At 44.8% G+C, this 19,892-nt stretch overlaps 1 pseudogene; it reads left to right on the plus strand.

The window, feature by feature from the left end:
- Window positions 1–452: 452 nt before the first annotated feature.
- Window positions 453–570, plus strand: LOC115031420 (annotated as a pseudogene).
- The last annotated feature ends 19,322 nt before the right edge of the window (window positions 571–19,892 follow it).

The following is a 19,892-nucleotide window of genomic DNA, read 5'->3' on the forward strand; positions in this document are numbered from 1 at the left end:
CGGGTGTCCAAGAGGCAGGATTTGGTGCTAGGCGCTGTCTGTGGACCAGCTCCCCAAATCAAGAGGAAAACAAACCCAAATTTTCTACAACTCCCAGTATCCATGATGTGGGCAGTCTTAACGTGGCCAGTTTCCACCCACATGTCTGATCTGGGAGCTGATTTTTCACAAGCACCCTCACTCTCCTGAACCACTGAGATTCATCTCCAGCTATGTGTTAGAAGACATATAAATGGTATAGAATATGAAATTCTAAATGAAAGGAAGTAGCCTTTTAGATAGACAACTGTAGGAACCAGCTCCCCTCAAACCCTCAGTGATGGGAACATTAAAGGATGTTTTAGAGGAAGAATCCACAGAGGCTTCAGAGAGGAGAGAGATCATGGCAGTGCAGAAATTAATAAAGCGCTTTGTCAAACATGACTAATGGTCCAACATAAAACTGCAAAATACCTGCCCCTAAAAGCATTGCAGGTGTGGCTGTTGTGGTTAGTAGGTGGCAGGGAAGAGAGATGCTATGTCTAAACTCAGTATTCTGACCTATGAACATCAAATTAGTGACCTAACATTTCCTGAAAACAGACAGGCTGAGATGACCATCACTCCCAGCGCCAGACAGTCACAGTTGGGCTCCCAGGACAGGGAGCAAACTGAAGACTAGAAGAACCCCACCTGAGACTGTGGCCTTGGGCAGGAGACAAATGACCCTGGCAAGGGGCCACTTGGGCTGGCCAGGCTAGAAGTAAGCCCATGACAACCACCAGGCCAGTTCCATGGAGTTTGAACAGGGAGCTAGCCTGAAATGACCACCAGTCCGGTGTCACACTGGCCTGGGGGAGCAGACCATGGCCAAGATGACCCCTGCCCAATGCCGTAATGCACAAGTGGGGCATAGCACTCCTGAGGTCTCTCCAGACACTCAGAGACCCCAGGCACCACTAAGAGGAACAAGTCAGTGGTGGAGAAATGAAAGAGAAAGAGAAACAGAAGGATGAGGGCACAATGAAGAGAGGCAAAGCTGGAGAGTAAAGGGTAGGAAGGTACAGCCTGATGTGAGTGGCTGGTGAGGCCACCTGGGACCATGGAGGGGTCCTGGCCTGTGCTGCCACCAGGAGCCTTATCTATATCAATGGCCCTGCAGCAGCAGAGCTGTTACCATTAAAAGCCAGGTGGATGTCCCTGGTCTGGCCTGTCACCGTGGACATGGTGATATCTGAGAGCTGTGCAGAATTGGCCCCACACCTCACCTGAGCATCTTGGGGGAGCTGGCCCTGGGGACATGAGAACAGGAAAGCTGAACCCAGCCTTCTCTAGCTACAGTAGTCAGGAAAGCAGACCCCGCACATTGTAGGAGTTGTGGTTGAGCCAGCCCCAGGGATATGAGTGTGGGAGAGTTGGCTCTACCACTTGTCTCTCGTGCAATGTTGTATTCATAGGAGAGATGCCCTCCTCCCCTGCTGTCCCTCACTATCTGCAGCAGGCATGAGCCCTGGCCCTGGAGACATGAGAATAACAGAGACGGCCCTGCCCCTCACCAGCTGCCTGGGGAGAGTAGCCCTGCACCTCACCTGAGCAGCACAATAGCGCTGCTGACCCTGGGGGCAGCAGGGACACAGGAAAGCCAGCCATGAGGATGTAAACATAAAAAAGCTGGCCCAGCTCCTTCTCTGCTGTGAAGTGACATGGTGGAGGGAGAGAAGCCCCACTCAGCACCCCTTGCCACCTACAGAAGACAGAAGAACTGTCCCTGAGTTCATCAGAGCAGGGGAACTGGCCCTGTCCCTCATCTGTGCAGCCCTCGAGGAAATATTAAACAAACACTCTACCCCTTAGCTATTTTCCCAGGCCCAAGTTAAATGTTTTAATGCTTAAAAATATGACTCTACAGCTCCAGAAAACAGAAAGAAGAAGGTTACCCTGCCAGAAGGTGATATTATCCTTGTCCTATTTAAAAAGTGGTTAGTGTCTCCATTTCTTCCCTGTTATTGTGAGTAAAAGTAAGCAAACAAAATACTTTGACAAGGTGGCTGAAGAGAGGCTCAGAGAGCATACGGCTTTTGCAGTGAACCCAAGTTCAGTCCCAACACTCACAGTCACCTGTAAGGGCAGTGCCAGAGAATGATGGATGATGTCCTCTTCTGGTCTCCATAGGCACCTGTACTCATGTGTATACATACATACATACATACATATACACACACAAACACACACACACACACACGCACATAATTTTAAAATATTTTAAACTTTTTAAAATAATAAAATTAAAAAAAAAAATCTGACAAAAACAACTAGAAGGAGAAAGGTTTATTTTGGCCATAACTCCAGGTCACCGTTCATCATGGTGAGACCTTAGCAATGAACTGTAGGCTAGCATTAAGTCTACTCTCACCAATTTGTGCAGCCAGGATCTCTGCTCACAATTAACATGGCTCTTCTCACAGCAGCTGAAGCGAACACAGATCGTCCCCCACAGTCACACTTCCCTAGGTGCTTTGAGCGCCCGACAAATCGACAAGTAACAAGCACGGAGAGATATGAAGAAAGTCTAAGAATAGCCACTGAAAGTCTAAAGCTTACAATCCCTGGCTTCCAAACACCCACAGTAAAAAACGGGAAGAGTGCGGAACGTGAGACTTTCCAACACACAAGGGTAACAAAGCAAGGGGAAGGAACCATCACAATAAAGCAGGAGAGCCTGGTGTGGTAGTGTGATCTCACGATCTCACTACTGGGGAGACGGAGGTAGGAAGGTTTCAGGCCAGCCTGGCCTACCTACAAAATGAGGCTTTGTTTCAAAGAGGAAGTATGGGAATAATTTAGAATGCATGCAGGAAGGTCAAATGTTTCTCTTAAACACAAGTTTTGTCTACAAAACGTGCCTACATGAGAACAAGGCATGGAAGAGGGAAAGCTATATGGGCTCTGTGTGGGGAAGGTTACAAATGGGTGCTAGGGAGATAGCTTAAGGGCTAAGAGAACATGCTATGCAAGAACTGGGTTCAAATCCTCAAAATCTGTGCAAAATCCCATGTGGCCCCTGCAACCCCAACACTGGTGGATGAGAGGCAAGAGGATCCAAGGTTTCCTGGGCTCCTAGCTTCGATCCAATAAGAGATTCTTTCAAGAGAACAAGGCAGAGAGTGCCAGAGTAGTTCACCTCACCTTCTCTTGCCTCTGTGCACTGGCATAAACACGAACACACATAAATCCATGTACCCATACACCACACATTCTCACTTACACCCCAAAATAACTGTTAACATGACAAATTGAACATATGAATTTATTTATGATCTATTTCAAAATCCCTATGAAAATAGCAGTTTAAATGTACAAAAATAAAGATGACAAAAGAGACGGTAGTTATGACATTTCACAAAGGAACTCGCACAATATGTACTCACTGATAAGTGGATATTAGCCCAGAAACTTAGGATACCCAAGATATAAGATACAATTTGCTAAACACATGAAATTCAAGAAGAACAAAGACCAAAGTGTGGACACTGTGCCCCTTCTTGGAATTGGGAACAAAACACCCATGGAAGGAGTCACAGAGACAAAATTTGGAGCTGTGACGAAAGGATGGACCATCTAGTGATTTCCATATGCAGGGATCCATCCCATAATCAGCTTCCAAACGCTAACACCATTGCATACTAGCAAGATTTTGCTGAAAGGACCCAGATATAGCTGTCTCTTGTGAGACTATGCCGGGGCCTAGCAAACACAGAAGTGGATGATCACAGTCAGCTATTGGATGGATCTCACGGCCCCCAATGGAGGAGCTAGAGAAATTACCCAAGGAGCTAAAGGGATCTGCAACCCTATAGGTGGAACAACATTATGAACTAACCAGCTCTTGTCTCTAGCTGCATATGTATCAAAAGATGGCCTAGTCGGCCATCACTGGAAAGAGAGGCCCATTGGACTTGCAAACTTTATATGCCCCAGTACAGGGGAACCCCAGGGTCAAAAAGGGGGAGTGGGTGGGTAGGGGATTCGGGGGTGGGTATGGGGGACTTTTGAGATAGCATTGAAAATGTAAATGAGGAAAATACCTAATAAAAAAATAAATTAAAAAAAACTGCACCGAAAGTGGATTCTTGGTAATTGACTTAAGTGGTAGAGAAGAAGACAGAAAAGAAACAGGCCTTATCCCAGTGGCTCAGAGGCTTGGGGTAGGTGAGACTGGGGATCTCTGGTATGGGCAAAATCATGAAAACTTAGTAAAATCAGAAAGATTTGTAGAAAGTGCTTAAGAAACCTTCCCCGGTCACTCAGCGTGGTTATTTTGAAGGTTTTATGAGCAAACTAAGGAAAGCACACAGAGAGCTGCCAGGGGTAAGAACTCGACTCCGCGGTTTGCCGCGACTCCACAGTGGGAGGGAAGCTAGTCTGTAAGTCTAGTATGGTTTGGGGCTTCCTTTTTCTTATGTGAAGGGCTGGGAAGATGTCGTGGTCGGTAAAGTGCTTGCCACGTAAGCACGAAGGCCTGGGTTTGGATCCCTAGCATGGCAGCCCTTGTCTGTGATCCACGGCTGGAGCATTAGAGAAAGCCGCCTCTCTCCTTTCTACCCTGGAGCTCTCTGATGAAGCAGCCTAGCCAAATCATTAAGGGGGCCTGTCTGAAAACTAAGCTGGAAGGCCATTGGGGAAGATACCCAGTGCTGCTCTGTGAGCTCTCTGCGTAGGCATACCTACAACACACACACACACGCATGCACACACATGCACACACACACACACTGGAGTATAAATATAAACATACTATGGAGATAGAGATTAATAGCAAGAGTCATCTGTAAGAATTTAAACTTGTTTCACATGGGTAGAGGGTAGAGGGTAGAAGGTAGGGTTGCCTGTAAAAGTGACTTTTATTTTCCTGTAGTAATTGTGGTGTCCAAGGCTTGCTGCCTTCATCTGCTAACCTGGGCCTAGTCCTGAAGGTTTCTATCCTCCAAACAATCTACTCTAGACCCAGAATGTTTTCTGTCTCTGAGGATGAACCTAGCATCTCCCTCAGCCTCTCCTGAATTGCTCTGCTTGGCCTCATGCTAACTTTGGCAATATGTTATAAATTCCTGGCTCCTTCTTAGTCTCTGGCTCATTCTGTCTTCACTTGTGTCTAGCTCGTCCTGATCTATCCATTTCTCTACCTCACTGCCTCTCTACATTCTCTCTCTCTCTCTCTCTCTCTCTCTCTCTCTCTCTCTCTCTCTCTCTCTGCTGCTCTCTAAAGTAGCTTCCCTTTCCTCTCTCTCCTCCTGAGAGTTGAGCATATCCTATCTCTGACTCCTGATGTCAAATCTTTTTCTAATTCGGCACTTTGTCTGCACCTCAATTAGACATCACTTTCTTTCCACAAACTACCTTTATCTTCATTGGTTGTGATCAAAGGTGTGTACTAGGGGCGTGTCTGTATTCCAGCCAGAAAAATTAAAGATGTATGTTAAGGGCTGACCCACACCACAACTAGAAACAGAATTTTTTCAGTAAATAACACAATCTTTGAGTTTACAACAGTCTTAATAAGAAGTCTCATAGAATACTTGATTCCATGATTTTAATAAAAATTAAAACATAGAGAAACTAAAAGGCAGGGAGAGTGGCAGTTCCACTGAGGAGTAACCAGGAGAGTTGGCTCAGCAGTGCAAGGAGCTTCTGCTCACACTGTCACACCAGAAAGCCTGTCCGGCGTTCCATCTTCATGGTTCTCAGTAAACAACCTGGATGATCTCCTGTTTCAGTAACTGCATCACTGACACCCAGAGTCAGCACAGACCCTGGAGGCTTAGGGCTCTGCCTCACGAACTAGCCCCAATCTCGGATGAAATTCCTAAGTTCAGTCACCATTGTGTAGCTTTTCATGAGGAAATATGAACATAAGTCTATTCACCTCAGATCTGGCTCTGACAGCAAACCAAAGACTCTCCCCAGGTCCAACTCAGAGAAACCCTGAGTTCACTGAGGTTACTTCCAGGAGCATGGGTCAGGGGTTCTCACTGTAATGTGATTCAAAAGCCGCTCCATTGCCAACATTCCCACCTGGGCCTGTGGGCAACTCCAAGGCTGCATCCCTGCAACTCCTTGTCCAGTTTGTAGATAGCTACATAGAAAAGTCTCCGAGGCAAGGGTTACTTATGTCATAACCTTGGGGAAGGGCACTAGAAACCAAGCCTTCTCGATGCATCAGCTTCCTGGGTCTTCTGGGTCTCCTCTGTCCCACATCTGCAAGGAGAAAATGTTTCAATTTGGGGAAAATCATTAATGCAACCACACCTATCTGAGTATCCAGGTATCAAGTCAGGGGGCCCCAAAACTCCCTCTTTGGTTTCCAGAATTTGCTAGAAAAGCTGAGAAAACTTAAGAAAATACTTTCCTCGCTTTTTATGAAGATTACAACTCAGAAAGAGCCATGTGGACAAACCCGTTTGTATCTAACACATTGTACTACATAGATTCCCATCCCCATCTAGTCAAACAACTTCAGGTAATGGAAGAAGAAAGGCTGTCCCTTCTATTTAACGAGAACTTAAAACTCTGAACAAGGCAAGAATAACATACAAAAAATTGTGTAGGTGAATTTCAACACATAGATGGAAGAACTTAAAATAAAACCTTGTATGAATTACATAAGGAAAAAGCTCAAGGTCGAGAATGTCCAAGAAAAGCAGGTGTGGGGGCACACGCCTGGAATCTGGCACTGGGGGAGTTGTGGGGAGTGTTTAAGGCAAAGGGGTCACAAGTTCAAGACCAGCCTTGGACACACTACTGGACTGTCTCAAAAGATAGGGGGCAAAATAAAGAAACAAATCGAAATAGTATCCATGGGAAAGGGAGAGATGTTTTCTCCAGCTCTCTTTCAGAGACTCTTTTCAGTGATGTAGCTGCTGGCAAGAGGCTCATGCCCTCGGTCATGCTTCTGTGACCCTCATGAGACTCACTGGATCGTAGAGGGCTCGTCAAAGCAAAAGGGACTAATTAGCCAGTTAGGAAGAAAGGGCTCAGAAGGAGTGAAGGCATGGGAGAGTGGTAAGGGCAAATATGACCAAAACACTCTATGAAACATGCGTGAAAATGCCAGAATGGGACCTAGTATTATATATAATTAATATCTTCTAATAAAAATATTTTCCAGCAATATCCAAGATAATTTGAAAGAAATGAGAGATCGTAACTTGCTCTATCAAATTTTAAAGCTTATTTCAGGGAGAGTAACTGGGGTGAAAATTATCAAAATATATCATATATATCGTATGAAATTTTGGAGGGATACAAAGGTTAAGTTTTAGAAGCTCATTGAAGGGTGTGGGGATGGGATTGAGAGACACTGGTGCAAGAAGAGGCCAGCAACAGGCTGAACAGATGCTGCAGACACTCAGGCAACATCACTCATCCAAGCAGCAAGCATCGGCCCATCACTTTGATAGTGAAAAAGCCTTGCCTGCCCACCTTTTTAACTAGATCTCATTCCTGATTGATTCCTACTCAAAAATAGATGCTAAATTGTCTAAGAGGTAAATATGGAAAACAGAGCTTTAAAATCGTGTGAGAAAATATTACTTTGTTGAAGACTCTCTTAAGGGGTATATTTAAAAAAAAATTGAGGCAAGTTTTGATAATTTGCCCAGGCTGTTTTGGACCTGTAGTCCTGGAAGACCCTAGACTCTTTGGAATTACAAGTATGACCACCATCACTTGTCCAGCTTAGACAAGTGTGGTGTGTTTGGCTTTCAAGAATGGGTGTATGGTATACACATATGGATACATGTCCGCCTGACAGCTGGCAGTCTGCCTCTATTGATCTCTGCCTCTTTTTTTGAAACAGAGTTGTGCATTGAGCCTGGAGTTAGGTCCTTGTATCACCGGCTAGTCGGTGAGCTTCAAGGCTCTATCCTGTGAGCAGGGTGAATGCAGACATATGCCATCCTGTTCAGCTTTAGATGTGAGTGCTGGAAAAAATGCAAACCTCTGTCCTCCTGTTTGCTCAGCATTTCACTAGCTGTCCCATCTCCCCAGCTCTGTTAAAAAAATATATTCTTAAACAAAAGGCTAAAAGCCACAAGCAAACCAGTTCAAGTAAATATTGATAAATGTTACTGCCCTGAAATGCAAAGCATAAACCATCACATAAAAGTTAAAAATACCTCCAGCCTGGAAGAAGATATCTGTGGTGATAAAGATAACAAAAACATAGATGTGGGAAATATAAAATACCAAAAAATTGGCTTTGAAAAAAAATCTAGCAGAAATATCAAAAATAATATAAAGAGGGGGGAAAATCACATTCCAGGACCAGAAAGATGGATTATTGGGTTTCGAATTCTTGCTGCACAATTTTGATGAGCAGAAATCAGAGCTCAGCACCTGACCTAACAAGCTGGGTATTCCAGGCATGCCTGTAATTGCATATGGGCAGAGACAGGAGGATCACTCTGGACGGTTGGTTTCCAGCCTGGCTGGGAAAGCAAGAGCCCCAGTCTGAGAGAGACCCTGCCCCAGAGGCAGTGGGTGCTAGAGAAGGACCATCCTCTAGACTCCACAATCACACAGAACCACATGCTGGCACATACATGTGAGATTAGACTCACACAGACACAGAAACAGACAGATGATAACTAACTAATTTTTAAATTATACATGAGGAAATAAGAATGGCTGTTAAGCCTATGAGTCAGCTTTTGCTCTTCTCAGTCACGGGACACGTACAAATGACAATAGTACATCCACATGTCAGACTGGTGGGAATTTCCGTTAGTGACTCCAGGCATCAGTGAGAATATGGACCAACAGCTTAAACACTGCAGGCGGGACAGCGGGTTTGAACAAGCACTTTGGAAGGTGATTTATTGGCATCCGTGAAGCTGAGCGTGAGTACAGCCACCACCCAGCAGAGGCACTTCTAGATAAACACCCTCATTTGTTAAGCAGGCCAGTTTAGCTCTCTTCTGCTATCCTCTCTGGGCTCTTCTAGAAAAGGCAAAGGGAACGTCAGCTTCTTAAATCAAAACTACACCCTGTTGGCCCTTTTAGGAAAGGCAAAGAAAACCCCAGGTTGTTAAATCTAAAGTACATTGAGGTAGGTCACAGTATTTCTTATATAAATGGAAAAACAACTTCCCCGGAATTGTGTCATTGACTTACAGGAGAAGTAATTGTGTCTTAAAATAGCATTGCAACAGTCATTTACTAACATTGTAACAACCATTTTCTAACCAAACACAAATTTCATTGTAGTAGGAACATACTGTTAGGGCCAGCAAGGTGGCTCAGTGGGTAAAGACACTAGCAACCAAATCTAATGACTTAAATTCAGTTCCCGGGACCTCCTACAAGGTATGCTGCTGTGCATGTACACACACACACACACACACACACACACACACACACACACACACACACAATGTGAAAATAAAAGGAAAGCCATATTGTCGATAAAATCAATAAATGTATAAGTCACCTTTGAGTTCTTCTATATTTATAAAAGTGTCCCAAATCCTTAATAGGGTCTGCAAGATCATATCTCTCCAGCCTCATGTTAGCCCACTGTCCTGCAGCTCTCTCCGTTCCTGCCTTAAGGAGCATCACCTAACTCTCTGTCCTGCAAACTCTCCTGGGCAGCTTTCTTCTGCTGGACAGCTCTCCCTCAGCCTCTGTCCTGCTAATTCTCCCTCTGTTGGACAGCTCTCCCTCAGCCTCTGTCCTGCTAATTCTCCCTCTGCTGGACAGCTCTCCCTCAGCCTCTGTCTTGGCTAACTTATCACCCACTTGCAAGTAGCATTTCCTGGCAAACCGTAAGTACTTGATAAATACATTTGTCCCATACAGACTGCTGAAATCCTCGGACGAGCTGTCCTTTTGGCCTCCTTGACTTCGGGAGTTGAATGTACTAGGATGACATGCAGAAGCTGGCTACAAACAAGTCACTGCACACACTCCCAAGGGGACTGGCAATGGGAAGGCAGAGAGCTCTGGCTGCTATCAAGATGCCAGTAGGAACAGGCGTGGGATCAATATTGTGTGCCACCTCTGAACAAATGTTCATCACCCAAAAGCATGAGATGAATGGGAACATGTGTGCTGCCAAGGCGAGAGAGGCACAGGGTGCTCCTCTTAAAACAGGAGTCCTTTGCTTAGCTCTGCAGCCAATAGCAAATGCCATATATATTAAAAAAAAAAAGATACACAAGCAAAAAACAAAGCAGACATCATTTGGATCATCTTTAGAGACTTGTTTGCCAGGTGCTAACATGGCACAGTCAGAATGTCTGGGCAAAGTGCCTAAGAGGCTGAGACAGTCTCACGCCTCTGAGACCAGCTCACCTTTACGTTCCGTTCCTCACTGACCGCTTTGCCAAGAGCCGAGTCCTGATGCTCAGGACAATGTCACTGTGTGTGCTTGTCAGCCTGCTGCTCCTGGCAAACTGCAAAGGGCTTGCGCCAGAGAACATTTTGGGCTGCTTCTCTGTGCTTTGCTCCACGGCTCTTTAGAAGCCAGGATCTAAGGACCCAGCTGGGTTTACGGTGACAGGTAAAAGATAAGCCGTTCCAGTGGACCAGACCCGTGTCCCCTGGGTGGCTGGGACAAGCTTCAGTGATCTGTATGTTTCACTGTGGCGTGTCAGGCCTCCTCAAAGAAGGCTTCATGCAGCCTGGGCATCAAGAACTGACACCTCCAGAGATAACTGATTTTGGATGAGGCTGGCTACATGGAAATTTGGTACATGTGCCTGCAGACAAAATATATGATGTATAAATTGGTCATTGTTCCATTCTGAAAGCAGAAGCCTGCTTGAGCTACTTAATACTGATTGCCAACTACACAGGATCTAGAATCACCTAGAAGAAAACACTGGACAGGTCCGTGGGGGGAATTTTCTAGATTATGTTAACTGAGGTAGGAAGACCCACACTACATGCAGACAACACCATCGCATGAGCTCAGATCCCTGACTGCATAAAAAGACACCAGCATTCACCACCTGCTTGCTGCCGGCAAATGCAGTGTGGTCTTGTACCTTGCCATTCTCACCCACCGTCATGCCTTCCCCACATGATAGACTGTAGCCTGAACCAGGAACCAAAACAAATCCTTCCTGGCTCAGGTCACTTCTTGTAGGTATTTTGTCACAGCGATGAGAAGAGTAACTAACATACATCTCAGCCTGTGACCAGAACCTTAGGACATGATAGAATGTTTGGAAGACTTCAGTCCTGCAGCATGATTAGCATCCACCCATAGGTCCAGCACATTAAAAGCAATGGCATACCCATTACTGTGTGCCCCAGATCGGAATTGCAGCACATATTAGAAAGGGTAGGTCTGAAGGACAGGTACCAGGGGTATCTCGTTATTTGAATGTATCTATTTCAAAAATCTTCCAGACTCAAACCCTGGATGGGACTTCATTCAGTGCTTCTTGACACTGCTCACAAAGAAGTCTTGTTAGAGTCTGTGGCCGGCTCCACCACTGAGCATCTGGGACAGACCCGCTATAAAGATCAGAACCAGGCTGGAGGTCCGAGTTGTTTTAAAGAAGCAGGCAAGAACTGAAGCGCGATGCTACTGATTTCTTTATTACCAGGCTTCAGCTTCCATGGAAAAAAAAACCTGCTGCCTGCCATTTCCAAGTGCAGTGGAGTTAAACAGGTCTAGAAATGGATTCAGCAAAATGAGAAAGTTCTTACAGAGCAAAGAAGTCCAAAGGCAGGGTCAATGGTGCCCCCATGTGGGCAAATGATGTAAAGACAACAAACTGCCTAGAATGACCCAGCTGAGAATACATTCTTTAGTAGAGAAGAGATGAGATTCACTCCTACCCCTCCACAGACCAAGACACCTAGGAAGCCAAATGCTACAAGAAGTGCTGTGTACAAAGGACAACGATTCATTTTATCATATAACATGCAAATCCACATTTACTTCAATTTTGTAACCATTGTAATATATATACTGCACTAATAACACACACACACATACACACACACACACTGCTCATGCAAGTAACCCTAATTATACTCTGTTGGTCACAAAAAAAGCAAAAGAAACAAAAGACCATGAAAATAGGAGGGGACTCGGGAAGAAGAGTTTCAGCAGATGTGGGAAGGGAGTAAAGAGAGTGAGAGGATTTTATCTCTCGCGCACACACACACACACACACATTTGTGTGTGAGTGTATATATGTGTGTGAAATGATCAAAGAATAAGACTTTTTAATCAAATGAACATGCTGGTCACTCACAGATGCGCATTCACACCCATCAGCAGGTTCTCCCTCCACCGTGCCCATCTTGTCACGATCCAGGAATCAGGGAAATGCTCATCTTCCTTGCCACTGAAGGTGCCTGTTGCCATTTCTAGAAAGCAAGTAGATTTACACAATGTTGCCTTAGTGTAGCCTTTCCACCAATCAGAACTATAGCGACCAAGGTCTGCATTGTTGTGCATTAGCTGTTTTGCTCAATAGCATTCTCCCTACTAAAACATTCACTCGTTCACACACCGATGATGTTTCTATTGTTTTCCGTTGTCTAAAGTGAAGCTGCCATTAATGGTCCTGTAAAATGCTTGGGTAAATGCAGCCATATTGTATGCTCACTTTTTAAGTAAAACATATGTTTACCTTTTTTTTTTCGAAGTATCTAGGCTGATAAGACTAAGCAGGTGAACCCCTGCTATGGAAGGCTGAGCACCTGTGTTCTACTCCCTAGGGCCCACATAGAGGGAGAGGGAGAGAACTGACTCCACGAGATTGTTCTCTAACCTCCACATGCACACATATCCACATCATGCACACATATCCACATCATGCACACACATGCACATCATGCACATACATGCACATCGTGCATGCACATGCACATCATGCACACACGCACATCATGCACACACACATCGTGCATACACATACACATGATGCATACACATACACATGATGCATACACATACACATCGTGCACACACATGCACNCACACATCGTGCATACACATACACATGATGCATACACATACACATGATGCATACACATACACATCGTGCACACACATGCACATCATGCACACACATACACATCGTGCATACACATACACATGATGCATACACATACACATCGTGCATACACATACACATCATGCACACACATGCACATCCTGCACACACACATCGTGCATACACATACACATGATGCATACACATCATGCATACACATCATGCACACACATGCACATCATGCACACACACATCGTGCATACACATACACATGATGCATACACATACACATCGTGTACACACATGCACATCGTGCACACACATACTCATCGTGCATAAACATACACATGATGCATACACATACACATCATGCACACACATACACACACACACACACATCACACACACACACACATCATGCACACACGCACATCATGCACACACAATGGTAGTAATTTTTAATCATTTTACTTGCTTGCTTTAAGCGTCTGGGTGTGAGTGTGTGGGGCATGCACACCATGGTACGTATGGAGGGCAGAGGACAGGTTTCAGTCATTGGCTCTCTCCTTCCATCATGTACCAAACTCTGCCCCTCAGACTCCGAGGTGGTACTCACTGAGCCACCTCAGCACCATTTTCCCTTTGAGACAGGGTTTCATTGTATAGCCCAGGCTAGCCTGGAGCTCACCTTGCAGACCAGGCTGGCCTTGAATTCACAGAGATCCACCTGCCTCTGCCTCCCAAGTACTTAGATGAAAGACATGTGCCGCCATCTTGGTTTTATCATTATTGTTATTGTCATTAAAATATCTAAACTAGAAGACTTTTCTACAAAACCAAACAACTTATTTTTTAAAACACAAACAGAAGAAAATATAACATCTAATTATTGAAAAACCTACATTTTCTGTCACTTCGCAAGACAAAGGTAAACTTTAAAAAGCAAAGGTCGTTGGACTCCACGCCTCACTATATCTCTCCTGGATACCCCTTAATTTCACTGAGCCCAAAGGCAAAACCATCCCCAGGGAAGGCTGACAATTCCTCAAGCCCACTGATTTGGCTTTGTTCTGTCTGGGCAGCGACAGTGCCTGAGCCTTGAGGACACCCCACCAGACCTTTGCTCTATGCCCTGAAAATGGAGTACTTCACTTGCAGCCCAAGTGAGGGGGCTCTCTGGAAAGAAGCAAGATTGGGAAGGAAGAGAGAGAAGCCTGACCTCCCACAGATCTAGAGTCTCAGTCTGTTCTCAGCCACTCATTAGCCCATGGCATACAGTGGGGCATGGATCTGAGTATGCACAGGACAGAGGTCAACTCCAGGTGGTCTCCACCTGGTTTTTTAAGTTAAGGTTTCTCTCCGGCCTGGGACTTGCTAAGTAGTCTACACTAGCTGGCCAGTGGCCTTTTAGGGATCCATTTGCCTCTGCACCCCCAGTGATGGGATGACAAGTGCACACCCCACACTCAGCTTTTCATATTGGCATGGGGACTCCGACTCCAGTCCTTGTGCCCCTTCTCAACAGAGCCATCCCCCCAGGTCCCACTGTTCCATTCTCTACCCAGTCTCTTGTCTCTGCTAAGCTTGTTCTCGCTCCTGCCCTAATTCCTTCCTCCTGTCCTCTCTGCTGTCTGGGAACCTCTCCAAATCTCTCTTCCCTCCTCTCTTTTTCCAAACAGGCTGAGCAGCTGCTGATGTCATCATAAAACCTGCCCTTGTCCCGTCTAAATTTCCACAGCCATGACCACACCAAATTGATGCCTTTCTCTCCTACGTATTACTACCAAAGCCTTGCTACAAAGAATCTCATAGCCCCATGTGTCTGGGTCATTTCAGTCTGTGGGATACAGCAGTAGACTTCATGTTTGGAGCTGATCAACTAGAAACATGTTCATTAAAATAAAAATAAAGAGGACATGAAGGCGGGGGGGTGGCCATGAGATGGGAGGCATTGAGGGAACAGTTGGAGAAAAGTTATAATGTATGGGCATGATTAATATACATTGTATAAATGTATGAAACACACAGAATAAAGATATATTATTTAAAAAAAATAAAACGAACCTATTTATCCTAAGATGGATATTCTCTCCCACTCTTCCCCACATGCCTTCTGTGTATAACATTACCTCCTACTTCAAGAGGAAGCATTAAAATAGAGCCCATGACAAAACAATCCTCTCTCCTTCTTGATGGCCGTCCAGCTAAAGTATTTATATTAATGTTGTCTCATAATAACTCTCGCTCTCTCACCTCATCAACTGTACTTGAACTTCCTGCTTCTGTTTGTCCCCTGTTTGATTAGTGTGTGGTCCTGGGGATAAAACCTGAGCCTGACTAGCATCCCAGCAAAGAGTTATATCTCCAGCCCTAGGTTTTCTTGAAGCCTGGTCTCAACATGGCTGTGAAACTCTAACCTGGAACTTGCTATGTGGCTCAAGTTGGCTATGGGTTTACAGTCCTCCTGCCTCTTGTCTCCTGATAGAATTACAGACATGAGACACTCTGCTAAATATTTTTCATATAAAATAATAGTACTCTGGCCTCGTGGGCTTGGTTCGTATTAAACTATTACTTATAGAGTTGCTATCTCTATGTTTGAGACATCCACTGTATTTGGTTGTTTCATTGCTGATGAAAACCATGACCAAGAACAGCTTTTACTTTGGCTTGTGGTTCCAGAGGGTTTGTCTTCGTGTGCTTTCTGTTGCTGTGATCAAATGCCATGACCAAAAGAAAATGCGGAGGAAAGAGCTTATTTTCTCTTACAGTTTGTAGTTTATCACACAGCAAAGTCAGGGCAGGGAACTGGAAGCAGGAACTGATGCAGAGGCTGTGGAAGAGTGCTATTTACTGGCTTTCTCCTCATAGCTTGCTCAGCCTGCTTTCTTATAACCACTCAGGACCACCAGCCCAAGGACAGCACCTTCCACATTAATCACTAATTAAGGAAATGGCCCACAGACTTGCCTATAACCCAATCTTATGGAGGCATTTTCTCAATTGCTGGTCCTGCTTCCTAAATGACTCTAGTTTGTGTCAGGCTGGCAGAAAACAAGACGGCACATGGTCAGAGTCCATAACAGCGAGGACGACATGGTGGCAAGTGGCAGAAAGAGAGAGCTGGCAGGTCACATCTTTCATCTACACATAGGAAACGGAGAGTGATCTAGAAGTGAGGCAAATCTATCAAAGCTCGAAGCAGCCCACCCCCGGTGAAGTGCTTCCTCCATCAAGACTCCACCTCCTAAAGCGTCCATGACCTTCCCAAACGGGCACCAACTAAAGATCAAATATTCAAATACCCGAACCTACAGAGGGAGGGAGCTTTCTCACTCAAATCACTATGTCTATATACCAGATAATTTGCACAAACTACAATTATTTTTAGTATATTTACAAATGGCTGCAAACCATTTCCACAATTGCATTCATCACCACCACCACCCCCACACAAATTATGTATCCATTAACTCAGCCCTCTTCCCTTTCCTTATAACCCTTGAAAACCACCCACTATCTAACTATCTTCTTAGATTTGTCTGCTTTGTACATTCATTTACACAGAGCATGTACTCCATATTCTTCTGTGACTGGCTTCTTTCACTTACCATACTGTTCTGAGGTTCGGCTCATAAGATTTACAGAACAATAAATTAGTCTTGGTGGAGCACTTCCAGCTCTTCCTTTAGTAGGATGTCATAGATGCCTACTCAAGCCTATCTGTTCTAATCTCATTCTGTGGCTGCAAGAAAGCACACTGGCCAAAAGCAGCCTACAGAGGAAAGGACTGACTTGTCTGGCACTTTCATTCTCTGTCCATTGTTGGGGACACTCAGGGCAAGAGCTCAGACAGGAACTTGAAGTCAGAAACCATGAAGATTGCTGCTTGCTGCTTGCTGCCTCTCTCACTGGCTTAAGCTCGGCCAGGTTTCCTTATACATCCCAGGCCAACCTGCCTAGGAATGGCATTGCTCAGAGTGGGCTGGACCCTGCTACATGAGTTATTTATTAAGATAATCTCTCAGAGACACACCTACAGGCCTACTTAGTGAAGGCAGAGGCTCCCTTTTTTGGATAATTCTAACTGGAGTTAAGTTGATAGTTAATATTAATTGGGATACTATCAACTTCCTTCACATTCCTACCTCTAGAGCAAATTTATTTAAAAGCTAGTCTACTGCTTCATGTTACTTCATAGACACTAGCGTAATGTTGAATCAAGAACAGCTTTGAACTTCTAACAATACACTGACTCCCAGAGATGTGCCCTCAAACTCCCATGAAACCACATGAAATAAACAAATGAAAACGTTGACATGCACATCCCTCCACCCCACAGACTACCACACTGTGCACCACCATTGAACCACTTGTGATGAGGGAGAACACATGTCACTCAGAACTACAGAATGTCATTGCAGAAAGACATCGGCACACACTGGGTCTGTCTTGGGTGATTGACAGCTATCAGCGGGGCTTTGCTGTGGAGCTGGTGTTGTCAAGAAGCAGAAGTAGTTCTATCGATGAGTATCTTAATAAGTCTCATCTTGGAGAAGAGTGAATCAAAGCTAACACTGTAGCCAAAGGGGAGCAGCAATTGCTCCTGCTAGTTGGGATAAGGGAACAGCAAGCCATACTGTGCTTTGGACAGTTTTGATGAGCATGAGTATAGAATGGGCTTGGTTTCAGTCTTGAACCATTGTAGCCACCTTGTATGAATGATCTTGTATGATTCCGGTGATTGGTGGACTCATTGGCATTTGGCAGATGACATTAGCCTAGCAAGAAGGCCAGATCAGCCTTGAGCAATAGGTTGACGCCTAGCAGTGTGCCCTATCTGGGCACGAGAAAGCACTTTTCACTTTCCAAGTCTTTCTCTATCCAAAGGAAGCTGAGAAGTCAGCAAGATGACTCAGCCGGTAAAGCTGCCTGCCACCAACCCTGATGACCTGAATTCTCTCTCTGGAACCTACATGATGGAAGAGAAATGACTCCTGCACACTGTATCCTGACCTTCACATGCATGCCAGGGCACATGCCAGACTTACATACATAAAAGTTAAATACGTATTCTAAAACAAAATAATTACTGGGCTGGAGGGATGATTCTGTGGTTATGAGCACTTACTGCTCTTGCAGAGGACCAAAATTTGGATCTCAACCCCTACCTCAGGCAGCTCACAGTTGCCTGCAACTCCAGCTCCAGAGGATATAGTACCCTTTTCTGAACTCCAAAGCCACCAACCCTCACATGCACAACACACACACACATGGTAGGAAGAGAGATATACTTAGGCAAATCTTTTTAAAGAATATGTACAGGTTTATCAGCCAACTCAAAGCAAAAACAAAAAAAAAAACAATATAGCACAGAAAATATTATTCCCTCACCTTTATAATGTCTCAAGACAAGAGTGTAGAAAATAAAATTCATATAATGAAACTTGTCCCCAGATCCACCTGGGTCTATTTTAGGCAGTCAGGTAGATTTTAATTATAACTCAGTCATAGACTCCTGCAGTTGCCCTACAGCATATAAGCACATCAAAATGAGGCTGTTGTAGCATAAGTTTTTCCTTGGCTTGTTAAGAATAACTCAGACACTATGTGACTATCCATGGTAGCTACAGCATATGAATTTAAACTGGTTTATCAGGCATCTAGAGAATAATTTATTATAATTGGTAAGTTTTTCTAGGTTTAAAAATAAGCCTTTGACATCATTTTCCTGTCTTTAAGTCTGCCACTGTGTGTGTGTTTGTGTATGCGTGCACGCAAGCATGAATGCATGCATTTGCTTGCTTCTTTATTATAGTTGCAATAGCCCCTGTAATATGCATGAAGAGGAAATTAATTTTTCCAACAGGGAATTTTTAGTTTCTGGGCATTCATTTCAAGGAGATACAATATGTTGATACTTTTTAAGATTTACTTTAATTATATGTATCCATGTATATCTATACATATGTGAACATGAGCTCTGGTACCCACACAGGCCAGAGGAGGGCATCAGATGCCCTGATCTGTAGTTACAGGAGTTTGTGAGACAGTTAAAGCGGTTGCTGTGAACTGATCTGGAGCCTCTGCAAGAACATCATGTGCTCTTAACTGTTGAGCCGCCTCCCCAGTCCCTCTGTCTGAAAAATTCTAAAAACCAAAAAACCCTCTAACAATTAACCTGAATATTACTGTGAAATGAGGATGAGGCAGAGAAGTACAAGCTGATGTTCGAAAACAAATAGTACTCTTGTAGGGACAGATGGTGGACCCAGCTATACCGATCCTGGGCATATACCCTATGTAGAGGAGAGACTGAAGGCAAGGCCATCCAAAGACTGCCCCACCTAGAGATGCATCCTATCTGCAGACACCAAACCCAGACACTATTGCTGATGCCAAGAAGTGCTTGCTGTATAGCTGTCTCCTGAGAGGCTCTACCAGAGCCTGACCAATACAGATGCACATGCTCGCAGCCAACCATCAGACCCAGACCACGGGCACCCCAGTGGAGGAGTTAGGGGAAGGACTGAAGGAGCTGAAGAGCAGTAATATAAATAGGAAGAACAATAATATCAACCAACCACACACACACAACACACACACACACACACACACACACACACACACACCGCCAGAGCTCCCAGGGACAAAACCACCCACCAAAGAGAACATAAAGAGGAACCCATGGCTCCAGCTGCATATGTAGCAGAGGACTGCCTTATCTGGCATCAATGGGAGGAGAGGCCCTTGGTCCTGTGGAGGCTTGATTCCCCACAATGTCTGAGCACAGGGGAATGCTAGGGCAGTGAGGTGGAAGTGGGTGTGTGGGTGGGAAGCACCCTCAAGGGGAGGGGGAGGGGGATAGGGGATTTGCAGAGGGGAAACCTGGAAGGA

This window comes from Mus caroli, chromosome 6 (assembly GCF_900094665.2).
Source record: "Mus caroli chromosome 6, CAROLI_EIJ_v1.1, whole genome shotgun sequence".
Classification (NCBI taxonomy): Eukaryota; Metazoa; Chordata; class Mammalia; order Rodentia; family Muridae; genus Mus; species Mus caroli.